Here is a 12,388-nt window from a genome sequence, read left to right on the forward strand (position 1 = left end):
GCTTCCCATAGAGACAGCATTGTGTGCTCTGCATCAAAGAGAGATTTGTTAAAGGAGCTTTGGTGTGCTGTGATATCACCCACATCAGTCAGGATTACCTGTGCAGGTGGTTGCAACCAGCAGGGAGGGGAGGGTGGGGTGTAAGTGAGTGGACTCGCCGCCTTCTCCAATTTCAGAGACTTCTGACCAAACAGGAAAGCTTGCAACCGTAGAAGGAAATGGATCAAAAGTAGAAAGGAGTCTTGCAAGGCCTTCCTTTGAGCAATTTGTTGTTATATGTAAATAAATGGCTAGTTATCATCTTAATAGTGTTTTGCTGTTTTGCATGTTTTACTTCAATTTCTGTGGGCTGTTTCTTCCTCTCACTTAACATTTAATTATGTGTCATCGTCTTTATTAGTCATTTAATAAAAATGTTATTCAGCACAGAAAACCAGTTCTGATTGTATTTAGTGAAAAGACTGCTGTACAGATAGAACAGAATTATTTTTTTAGAAAAATATATGTACAAACTATGATGTACCCCAACTGTTTTGGATTTAAGGATTTATTATCTATTGTTTTATTACATTTAACTAGGCTTAGTATATCCCAAATGAAGGGTCTTGTTCTTTTCTAGTTGAAGTTAGAAAATGCAAGTTGATTTTTCTATTTTTTTTAATGGTTGTTTTATAATTCACACATATAAATCAAAATGAAACAAAACCATGACCCAAAAATTAAGATTTGGACTGAATCATACAGAAGTTGTATCGTTGCATCCCTGGAAGGCCAGTATCACTCCTACTTGAAGATGTTTTTTTTCTTTTTTTCCTAACATGTTTTGTGATTTCAACCACATAAGTTCCTAATTTACAAAACCATAAGAGTTTGAGCATTTTTTTAAAATCATTGACCCGTTAACAACTGAGATGTCACAGAATCTGGTGGAGTCAGAATCTACTGGAGCTACGTTGATCGTGTTGAGAAGTTACAGTAAGTCAAAGATTATTAATACTGGAGCTAAAACTCTGGTGTTAAAAGGTTAACAATACTGGAACTAACAGTGTATTAATAGCACCAGTTGTTATTATCTGTTACTTAAATGATAAAAGGCTTCAACCAATGTAACCACTTTTTAAATAAAAGTTCCATCAAATCAATCATTATAATGTTTCAAGAAAAGAAAATAAAGTTTTTAAAATTGGTAAAATTGTTTTAAGCTCTACCTCACTTTAACTTAACAATAATGACAGTTTAAATGATCTGCTAGGATTTTTATGGCACATTAGTTAACCACTCGGGCGGAATTTTCAGTGTTATTTTCAATGTTGCACATTACATACTGTTTATCTCACACGTGTGTTCTTTTGTTCATCAAAAGGTTCCTCCTTATTTTTTGCTCATGGTTTTTAATTAAGCGTTTGATGTTGCTATGGTAATGGTACTCGTGAATTCAAGCAAAACTACTCGATAAGAGATAAGCATCAAGACATCATCAATCATTAAAAAACAATTTGTATTTTAATGTTGTTATTAGAATTATTGATTAAAGTTGTTTCTGTATGAAAGTGTTCAAAGTTTAACCTATTAAAGTCTTGTCGTAGTATTCTATCTTTGTGTGTCTTTAAAGTCCCACTCAAATCATCTTTTGATCTATTTTATTCAAGAAGAGGAGTGACGATTTCTTCAAAGCCCTCACATTAAATGTACTTTTCTGGAGTTTAAAGTCCCTCTCCGAGCATCTTTTGATATTTTATTTTATTTAGTTTGTTTTTATGAACAAAACCTTTTGCAGAACCAACTACAAACAATAACACTGCTGCCTGACTGATGGGTAACTAGTAGCGTCAAGAGCAATCTCTTTTGTCATTGATGCACCTAATAAATCTTCATTTACAGACATTTTCTCTCTTCAAATGCCTAATTGTTACTATTCTTAAAATAATGACTGCTTTTCTTTCTGCTGTGAAAGCTGACACTTGTTTTATTTAAGTGTGGTTAAGCTGGATCCTGTCCTGATAAGCAAACAAATATTGGACAAAACTGGTAAATAATATTAAGGAATACAGCAATCAGATTTCTTGTAAATTTGCAAGGTTTATTGCAAAAAAATAAAAAAAACAATAAATATAGGTATGTAGAAGGCCTTAAATTTGAACTTCCTGTTTTCTCTAAAAAAAGTAAATGAAGGCAATAAATTAAGAATGTTAAAAAACACACCAAGAATGAAAAAGATTACCCTTCAAACAACTAAAGAAAAGCTGTAAGTAAAACTCATTCAACCGTCAAGATTTCTGTACTTTCTTCTCTCTTTTTTTTTGTTGTAGATCAAGCAACGGCAAAAAGTTGAATATTTCTGCCTCTTTGATCTGCACGCACAAGTGAGAGTTCATTTCCATTTTTGATTTTTTTTTCCTCTTCCTTTCTGTAAGAGTGCCAGCATCAAGATTTACCTTGGTGTGCAAATGTGCTGGAATAGGTTAAAAGGAAATCTCGCTGCTCTCTCAAAGCACAAGTGCAGATGTTATGAAGTTAATTAAAAATTTAGCAATTCGTTTCTCCCGTCCCAATTTAGACTGCATCAAATGGAAGAAAACAGACAGAAAAATGACTTATGAGAGGGCTTCGTGCACTCAGTGTTTTCACATGTGACACAAACAAGGAGCAACAGCCTTATAAAGTAAAGCTGGAGACGATGCATTCCTTTTTGTGTGTGTTTTTGCATAATTAAGGCAAAAAATGACATAAACAGTGTAATTTTTTTTTTTACTTTTGGTTTGTGAATTTGCTTCTTCTGGTCTAAATCTTAAATTTTACTCAAAGCTGTGCAATGAGTCGACACATTCCTCACAGCCTGTTTCATTTAGAAGACAACAGCGACAAACATTATTCCGCCTTCCCCCTCCGCCATCTCCCCAACAACTAACCCAGCTTTATCCGTGTTTACTGCAGTTGCGTCAGTATGTTGACATAGGCCCCATATCTTCTCCTCCAACTCTTCCATCTCCTCCCAGATAATAGTGCCATCCGCAGAAAGGATGTCAAGTCTCAAGATGCTGCCCACCCCTCTCCACTCCCTCCTGAGTGGATGCTGCTCCAGGAGGGGAGCAGAGGGAGGGTGGAGCGGCGGTGTCTGCACAGGTGCTGCAGCTGCATTCGCTCACGATTCCTTTCTGTGCGGAGACGGCTCGGCGTTAGCCTCTACGTGCTGTCTCCCCCCCATGGGACCCCTCCTCCACTGAGTGATATTACAAGCGGCAGCCGTACGCCTCTGATCTGCATGCGCTGGGCTCCCTCCTGGTCCTGAGTGAATAGCGCTTGACTTGTTCAATTTGTTTAGAAGCCGCGTTCGATGCTTTGAAGCCACACATTTTAGCATAAATCATAACCTGTCTCCTTGCTCACAACTGCTTTGAAATGCAACATCTGTTTTTGAATCCCCTGCTTTACAATTAGTTAAGCAACATCAATAGAATGACTCCCTATCATTTTTCTTGATAATGAACTCCTGTGTACCCACACAAGGGCAACGGCGGTGGGCCCACTGGTCGCATCAAGGCCAAAGAGGGATCAATCTTCATCTGCGCCGGGACACCGAACTTCCTCAAGTTTGTCAGCGTGTTCTGTGAGCAACCAGACGCACGTGTTAAATTGGGTTACCCTCCACGGTAACCTACTTAGGAAGTGTCACGGTTGTGGGGCATGTTACCGGGCCGTGTTGTTTACTCTTTCATCACACTCTTCAGGATCCCTGTTTGTAGGTTTGTTTTGTAAAGCACAGCCTTCTGTTCAGCGGTGGGAAAGTGCGGAATCAAAACCTGGGAGAGCGGCGGAGCGTTGACGTTGATAAGCTCGCCCTGTCACTCTCCATTTGTCTGAATGACACTGATGCTCCGGTTGGATCTCTGGAGGAAGTGGAACATACTCAGAAAGCAGGTGCACATAAGGCTTGCTGCTGCAAGCGTAGAAGTCTCTTCACTCCAACTTTGCTCAATGAAGTTTAAGCTCCTCAAACCTGAAGTTAATGCGGCAAATGAAAGAACACACACGCAGATGTGTGCTGTGACTGTTTCATAAACTGTGCCAAAGTTAAAACTCTCCAAAATCCATCAGTTAGAGCGCTCTCATCAAGTGCATTAAGAATTCTTTTTGCAGGTTGAGACGGAAAATAACAATCCCAAAGATTTTATTTTCAAAGGCAAGCATTTGATCAGTAGTCATCAATTAAACTTACTGAGGTGCAAATTACACCACAAGGATTAGATGAAAGAGCCTCTGTGTCATTTCCTCCCCTCCTCCTCAAAGCTTGGCTTGATTCGCAGCACACACAAACAGCAGGCTGATCCCTGGCATGGCGGTGACAGGGTGACACTTCCCCTCACATTACGCAGGCTGAGCTGACTGAGGGGCTTAACAGATAGTGGCATCGCAGGCGTATATTTACAAATAAATCTACAGCTCCGGTTGTGTGGCACTCCTCTGCACATGTAGCCCTTGTATCACTGCTCCTGCTTTGCATTGCAGCTGGAGCCCTGCCACATTACCTGGTTACCATATTGACACGGGTGTTTCTTCACAGATGGCAAGTTAGGACTTCCTGTGTGAAATCATTAAAAGGGGACCCTTGATCCTTTTTTTGGATTTAGAAACAGGGAAAGAGAATCGGAATTGTTGGTAGCTGCTTTACAGAGTATATGAGTCACAAGTTGTAGGAGCCAAAAAATCCTTAAGGATCGTGTTCTTGGCGTGTTCTTGTAGTATTTTTCCCATAAAGGCGAAAATATTTTAAGATTACAACCACAGTTTCTTAGTATTTATTTATTAAAATCATGATGGATCAGGAACCGCGGTTTGAAAAAGCTCGGGTTTGTGGCGCCTCAATTGCCATGAGCGGGCCAAAGTCTCCCATCTCCACTACGATTCTGATGTATCCACTTGCAGACAAATAGATCCATTAATGCAGGGGTGTCAAACTCAATCGCACAGAGGGCCAAAATCCAAAACACACCTTAGGTTGCAGGTCGAACAGGATAAACATTTTATTGAACTCCAAAACTAAATTTTTAAAACTTCAAAACCGTAATTTTTAACATAATTATGAACTAGATATATAGAATTACTTGTGATAACGTGTGAATGCAGTAAGCTGAATTTGGTCGCTGAAGACGATAGATGCTGAAATTGATAGCTAAAAACGCTGAAGCTGATAGCCAGCTAAAATATTAGCTAAATGCCAAATTAGCCCAAAAAATGAAAAAAAAAACACTTAGGTTAGCCAAAACAGCTAGCAAGTAGCTAAAAAATGGCTAAACTTTAAAATAACCTAAAAAACTGAAAAAAGCCTAAATTAGCCAAAACTGCTAGCATGTAGCTGATATCACTGACGCTAATATTAGCTTAACTCCATAATAGCCTAAAGGAATCTTAGTAAATGCCAAAATAGTCCAAAAAGCTAGCAGAAGGCCAATTTTTTAAACTTTAAAACCGTAACTTTTTAACATAATTATGAATAATAAAAAGGCAGGAATATTATTTCAGAATAAATCAACTTAAACCTTAAATAACTTTTAATATTTTACTCTCCATAAAAATATATCATATCAAAATTATATAAGTTAAAATTAAGTGCAAGATAAAATCAGGCCATTAATACAAATAAAGTAAAAAGATCTGGAGGGCCGGATCCGGCCCCCAGCCCTTGACTTTGACACATGTGCATCAATGTCTTCATTTTCCTTGTTCGAGCTGACATCTGGATTGAAACTGCACAGCTGAATAGCTCTGTTATTTACCTTTTTTCTTTCTTTTGATAAGCTAATGTTAGCTTGGGCTTGTGAGGTGCTACAAGCTAGTGAGAGAGAGTGTAAAGAAAGGAATGCTGGGAAAGTGGTGCCAACAAGAAGCAAATTTCTTATGAGCTCCTGCTGTGCTGCAGAAAATGTTTTAGAAAATGACATTTTAATTTTTTTAAATCATTATTTTGGCCAAAAAAAAGTGCATAATCATAGCTATAAGACTATTGGTAGTGATTTTACAATAGAAAAAATATATATATAGTTAGAGTGGGACTTTTATAAAGTTTTGGGAGAAAAATGCAATCTTTCTGAACAAATCTGCAAATAGTGCATTCACACTGAAAGCCTCAAGGAATTTTTTGCATTTTCCTCTTTTTTGACATGTCAAATTCACATCCACTTCTTCCTTTCTAAAAATGTGATCATAAAGTTACTTGTGGAAGAAGCTTTTAGTTTTTAGCTTTTTTTTGTTTTTAGACTCATAGCTACATGGAAGTTTGACTGTATATCTCATTTACAATTCACGGATAATGTTGAGAAATCAGGTTTATAAATATTGAAAAGCTCTACAAAAGCATCAGTAAATGTCTCTTACTCATGGGTTCATGAGATCATTCAGTCTTTTTTTTTATGGCGATCTTTACCTTCTACTGCAGTAGCCAGCATCAGAATGACGGCGCTGTCAGCGGTACTTCCGTGTCTCTGTAACCCAGTTCGATGAATTGCTGTCTCGCAATAGTCTGAGGAAGGAAAAGATAAAAACAAGAGAAATTATGTCTCGAAGTAGAATAAGTAAAATACAGTTCAGGAAGGATAAGATCCTCCACCATATTTGTTTTGGACAGCACTTCTTCTGCATTGCTTAGTAGCAAATACTGATACAAACACCTACAGTGCCCTCTAGTGGGAAACAACTGCTAAAGAGCAACTGATTGTTAATGGAAAAATAAAAACTTTATGAGGTTATTTATGTTGTTGAAAAAAAATCACATATATGTGGCACTTCTGGCCAAACTATACAAATAAATAAATACATTTTAAAAAATGTGACTTATCTTCCGAAAAATATGGTACTTGTGCTCCAATAGGGAACTGCTTTTGTCAGCCTCTGTGTGACAAGTGTTCATCTCCCTCATTTATCAAAATAAATCTATAACTGCAATTGACAGAAATCTCTGTGCTTGAATACCAAACATACGTTGATGGATCTGAATGATACTCTGGTGTGTTTCAGCAAATTATTTACCCATGTTTTCTTCACATGAACATGTTCATATAAGGCTCTCAGATGATGCTCCTATTCTTTCATTTCTCCTTTTGTCTTTTCCTTTTTTATTATTCATTCGCTGTGGCATTGTAGAGACAGGCAATTGTAGGGAATTCATCTTTTTAGGGAATTTGCACAGAGAGTCCTATGAATAAACAATTCCTTTTTTCCCGGTAAATTAGTTATCATTAATTTTAAATGCAATGCCAGGGAACAGAATTACCATAAACCTATTGTGTTCAAAAAGGGGGATGCTGGAGTGGATACTAGAAACTCCAACAGGAAAATCACAGAGGCTGAAAGAGGATGACAGGTGTTCTGACGACTTCATCGTGTGGTCATGTGTTTCGCAATTTTGACTCGAAATATCAACTTCAGATGTGTACAATAACATATTAAATCACGGCCGGCTTTAAAAAACAACACATAGCACAATGGAATCTAGTTTAATTTACTATAAGGGTGATATAATATAAGTTGGCTTCCTCCTACTCATTTACAAGTGATGTAATCACTAATATGTCTTTTTACAATTAAGAGTATTTATTATGGCTTCATTTACATCTGTATGTGCATATTTTTACTTTTACAATTATTTATTTATTTTTATTATGACTATTATGGCTTTATTATGACATGACTAATAAACCTAAGTTTAACAAATCTAAGTTTAGACATAGATTTCTTTTTCTTTGGTCTTCTTTAAATGTTTTGTATTGATTGCTTAAAATAAAACAATGCCAAATCCAAGTTGTATTGGCATCACAGTCCAAACAATGTGCTGTTGGTACATTTTGTACAAATTCATCCAATTATAGTAAATTGTGCTTTTTTGGCTGCTTTTAATTCATGACTAACATTTTCTTTTGGAGGGTTTACGGAGAAAAAAAACGGTCTCTTTTGACACAACAAGCATCCTAAGAGATAATCTCAGCTTGTTGTCAATTTGAAGTTTTGTAAAAAAAAAAAAAAAAAGAAAAAAAGAAAATAATAGATAGAGCTGCCTGTTTCAAAACATTTTATCACCGAGCAGATAGAACAAAAAAATGAGGAACAGTGAAGAGGGGACCTGTGAGGATTGTGCTCATGGATTTTGTTTTATTGTCTTGGTTCTTTTAGGTTCATGCAATGTTGTTTTAATTTGTCAGTCACTCCAGGGTTATGTTGATGTTTTTTTTTTCTATTCTCTCAGGTCATCTGGTTTGTCTCTCTTTTTTCTCTCTCTTTTTTTCAATCATGTTTAAGTTTCTGCAATCAAAAACGGTTTCCTGCATATTGGGTCCTACACCAGTTCCAGACAGAACCAATAAGGAAAATAAAAATGAGGGGAGGATGTCAAAGGTTAGATACCACTTACAAGGAAAATGTGGAAAATTAGATATTTTGCGCAATGGAGACAAAATTGTAATAATAAATGAATAAATAAATAAAACATTTAACCAAACATCAGTATTCAGAAAACACAGAAAGTAAAGTCTCAAAAATGTGAGTCAAAGGAATGAGATATATCCCTATGCCCTCTGATAAGCGAGCAACAAGATAAGAGCTTCCCATAGAATAATAAAAGCTAAAAACTTGGAGCTGAAAGTGGTTAAATGATTATAAATAATCACAAAAGTGGCGTTTGAAAGAGGATATTTGTCACAGTAAAGTTTTTCGTGAACCTGAAACACAAAAACACCTCAGAGTGACGAGAGTTCCTCTGTTGAAGTATGGGTGAGGATCTGTGGATCCTCTCAGCTGATTGTATCTTCATATTTGTTTTTCTTAAGTGACAGTCACAGCTTGGGAAGCTGAACTCCTTCAGCATGACATTAGCTTTGTAGAGTTCAGACCTTCTCGGTTGGTTTTTCTAAAGCACTTCTGGAGAGTGGAGTGAAGCAGTGATTTCTCAAAGCCATTTCTTTTACTGTACTTCACAAACCCCCCTTCTCCCCTGGATCTTACTCTCTTCCCCTCTCCCCTTTCGTCTTTTGGAGTAAGGGTGCATGTCGAGTGATTGTTGAATTGAAATATTGATGTAGAGTATCAAAGCGTGGCGTAGCACTCCTGTGTTTCCAGAACTAACCACGAAGCGCTTTGATCAGATACTCCTGTGATCTGACTTCTGAAGTTGTTAAGAGTGCTGGAAAACAAAATGCAAACAAACTTCAAGTGCTCTTGGTATTGATAAAAGTTTTCTTTGACAAGTGGAGATGTGTGCTGTCTGCCTGTGTCTCCCCAAGACTGGAGATTTTGGGGTTTCGTACATGCTAATGGACATGAGATGAGGGAATTATTATAGTTTTCTGTTTCTCTCACACCTTCCCATGCAAATTATAGTAGAGGGGTGGGAATCCCTACACAGGGGAATCGCAGTAATTACAGTAATTCTATGATTTGTGTAAATTAAACTCTTATTTTGTGTTTTTAGAATTTCCAGTTTAATTCTGACTTGAAATGAAGAATGAGACACATGCAAGCAGGAGCGTCTTAAAAGAGAATTAAAAATGAAAAGGTAAAGATCGATAAATCGGCTCGGATTATTTTGGAGATAAAGATAATTTATTACTCCAAGTGAGATAATGAGGTGAGATATTTCATCAGAGTTCACCACTTATCTGTTGGTTTTCCCAATGCTGCATGTACACACTCACAGTCCACTTTATTAAATACACCTTGCTAGTATTGGCTTGGACCTCCTTTTTTCCTGCAGAACTGCCTTAATCCTTGGTGGTGTTGATTCAACAAGGCACTGGAAACATTCCTCAGAGAGTTTGGTCCATACTGACATGATAGCATCACTTGCTGCCGATTTGTCGGTCGAACATCCATGATCTATTGGGTTGAGGTCTGGTGACTGTGGTGAACATTTGAGTCTAGTGAACTCTTTGTGATGTTCAAGAGTCTGAGATGATTCCAGCTTTAGGACAATATCCTGCTGGAAGTACCCATCAGAAGATGGTACACTGTAGTTATAAAGGGATGGACATGGTCAGCAACAGTACTCAGGTAGGTTGTGGTACTCAGTTGGTACTAAGGGGCTCAAACTATGCCAAGAAAATATCCCTGCACCATTACACCATCACCAGCCGTTCATACAAGGCAGGATGAATCCACGTTTTCATGTTGTTGACGCCAAATTCTGACTCTACCATCCGAATGTTGCAGCAGAAATTAAGATACAATAGACCTGACAATGTTTTTTTAAATCTTCTATTGTCCAATTTTGGTGAGTCTGTGTGAATTGTAGCCTCAGTTTCATGTTCTCAGCTGACAGGAGTGGTACCTCTGTGTTATCTTCTGCTGCTGTAGTCCATCTGCCTCAAGGTTGGACGGGTTGTGCGTTCAGAGCTGTTCTTCTGCAGATCTCAGTTAGTGGTAATTTGAGTTACTGTTGCCTTTCTATCAGCTGGAACCAGTCTGGACACTCTCCTCTGACCTCTAGCATCAATAAAGCATTTCCACCCATAGAACTACCACTCACTGGATATTTTCTCTTTTTCTGAAGATTCTCCACAAACTCTAGAGATGGTTGTGGGTGAAAATCCCAGTAGATAAATAGTTTCTGAAATACTCAGAGAAGCCCGTCTGGTACCAACAACCATTCAAAGTCACTTCAATCACTTTTCTTCCACATTCTGATGCTCGGTTTGATCTGCAGCATATAGTCTCAACCACATCTACATGCAGAAATGCATATAGTTGCTGCCATGTGATTATTAGAAATTAGTGCTTACAAGGAGTTGGATAGTGTACCTAATAAAGTGGCTGGTAAGTGTATTTTTACCTCATGGCTTACAAAAGGAAAACAAACAATACATGAATTAAACACCAGAAGAGTGTTTTCAATGTGAGGCAGTTGAAGAATTTGTCATCCCTCTTCTCAAATCAAGTGTAATTGATTTTTTTTTTTTCAAGGACTCCCTTGTAAAAGAGATGTATTAATCTCAATGGGACTTCCTGGTTAAATAAAGGTTAATAAAACAATAAATAAAAAGCTTTTGATGTTTTTGACCTAAAAGAAAACTATGAGTTCTGAACACATGAGCTCTGGCTTTATTTAGTGTAATTGTACATTCATTTGTAACTCAAGGAATTAAAAGGAGCTAATTTTGCTTTAAAGTCCTGCTGTAAATTTTAGTTTTATCCTTAAAGGACAAAGAGGTAATCGTGAGTCAACTTGTTGAATCTTTTAAAAGCAGCTTACTACAGTTAGCAGCAGGTTTTTTATGTGTTGGCTGTCTGTCTCATCCATTAGGCCACAATTGTCACATGAAGGCTATTGAGTCGGCCCCGTGCTGTAAAGCTATCTATTTGACATGGCCACCAGTACAAAGGCTGCTCTCCTGTGAGGGGGGACCTTTTCGAGTGCAGATGGTCAAGACAGCTGGGACAATTTAGTGATCTGAGGCTTTTAAACTGCCCCCCAGGCATGATAAAGAAAAAACAGCTTGAGCACCCACTCGCATATTCTATACCAAGAGTTTAGGAGCCTGAATGCAACATCAAGGATGTTGAGAAGTCCTTCGAAGTCGTGAACAAACGGTAGTTTCAGCTTTTCTTGGATGCAGGTGCTGTCTAGAAATAGCAGCATGAGAACATCTGCATCATCTTGTTGGGATTTGGGTCTGTGTCAGTTTTGAAGTTCCTGGTAGCCACCCAGTCAGAGCAACACGCAGCGCATGACGAAGTGGGCCTGATTACCGGCACTCCCACCAGCTGTTTAATGAACACAGGGACCTCTTTCTCTGGAAGTGAGTTTTCCCTTGAATACTGTGGAAGCCTTATCCAGGTCTATTTAAATGAGCTAACATGGGGAAGGTAAGCACCACCACATGAGCATTGTTTTCACAGTTCAAAGTGAGGAGAGAGTACTTTGCACTTCAAAGACACTCATCTGGGAGGCAGTACAGTGGGGGTGGGGTGGCGTGGGGAAGAGGGGACAGGAAATAAGAATCAGGGTAATTAACAACTTCTGCTCCGTAATAAAGCGCAGACGTGGTGCACCTCTGCCTCCGAGATACACCGGTGCCCCCGTGTCCTTCACCGTCCCGTCCTCCACCTTCTCCTTTCATCTTAAATGTCAATGTTACCCCAAAATCTGGATGCTTTGAAAGCATGTGCAGGAAGTTAAGTCAAAATTTGCTCGCTACACCCATTTTAAGACATTTTAATCATTGCATTTTATAATATACAACCATTTTAGAAAGAATATACAACTAAATCTATGTGTTATCGCTTTAATTCCTGGTGGGGAGTGTTTATTTAATGCTTAGAGCCTGAAAAACAATGAGAAGCTGATAGGTAAGGAAGAAGACATTTACATGAGAAACATGTTCCCAGCCTGAGTTGAAACCTTAAC

Source organism: Oryzias melastigma, linkage group LG7 (assembly GCF_002922805.2).
Source record: "Oryzias melastigma strain HK-1 linkage group LG7, ASM292280v2, whole genome shotgun sequence".
Classification (NCBI taxonomy): Eukaryota; Metazoa; Chordata; class Actinopteri; order Beloniformes; family Adrianichthyidae; genus Oryzias; species Oryzias melastigma.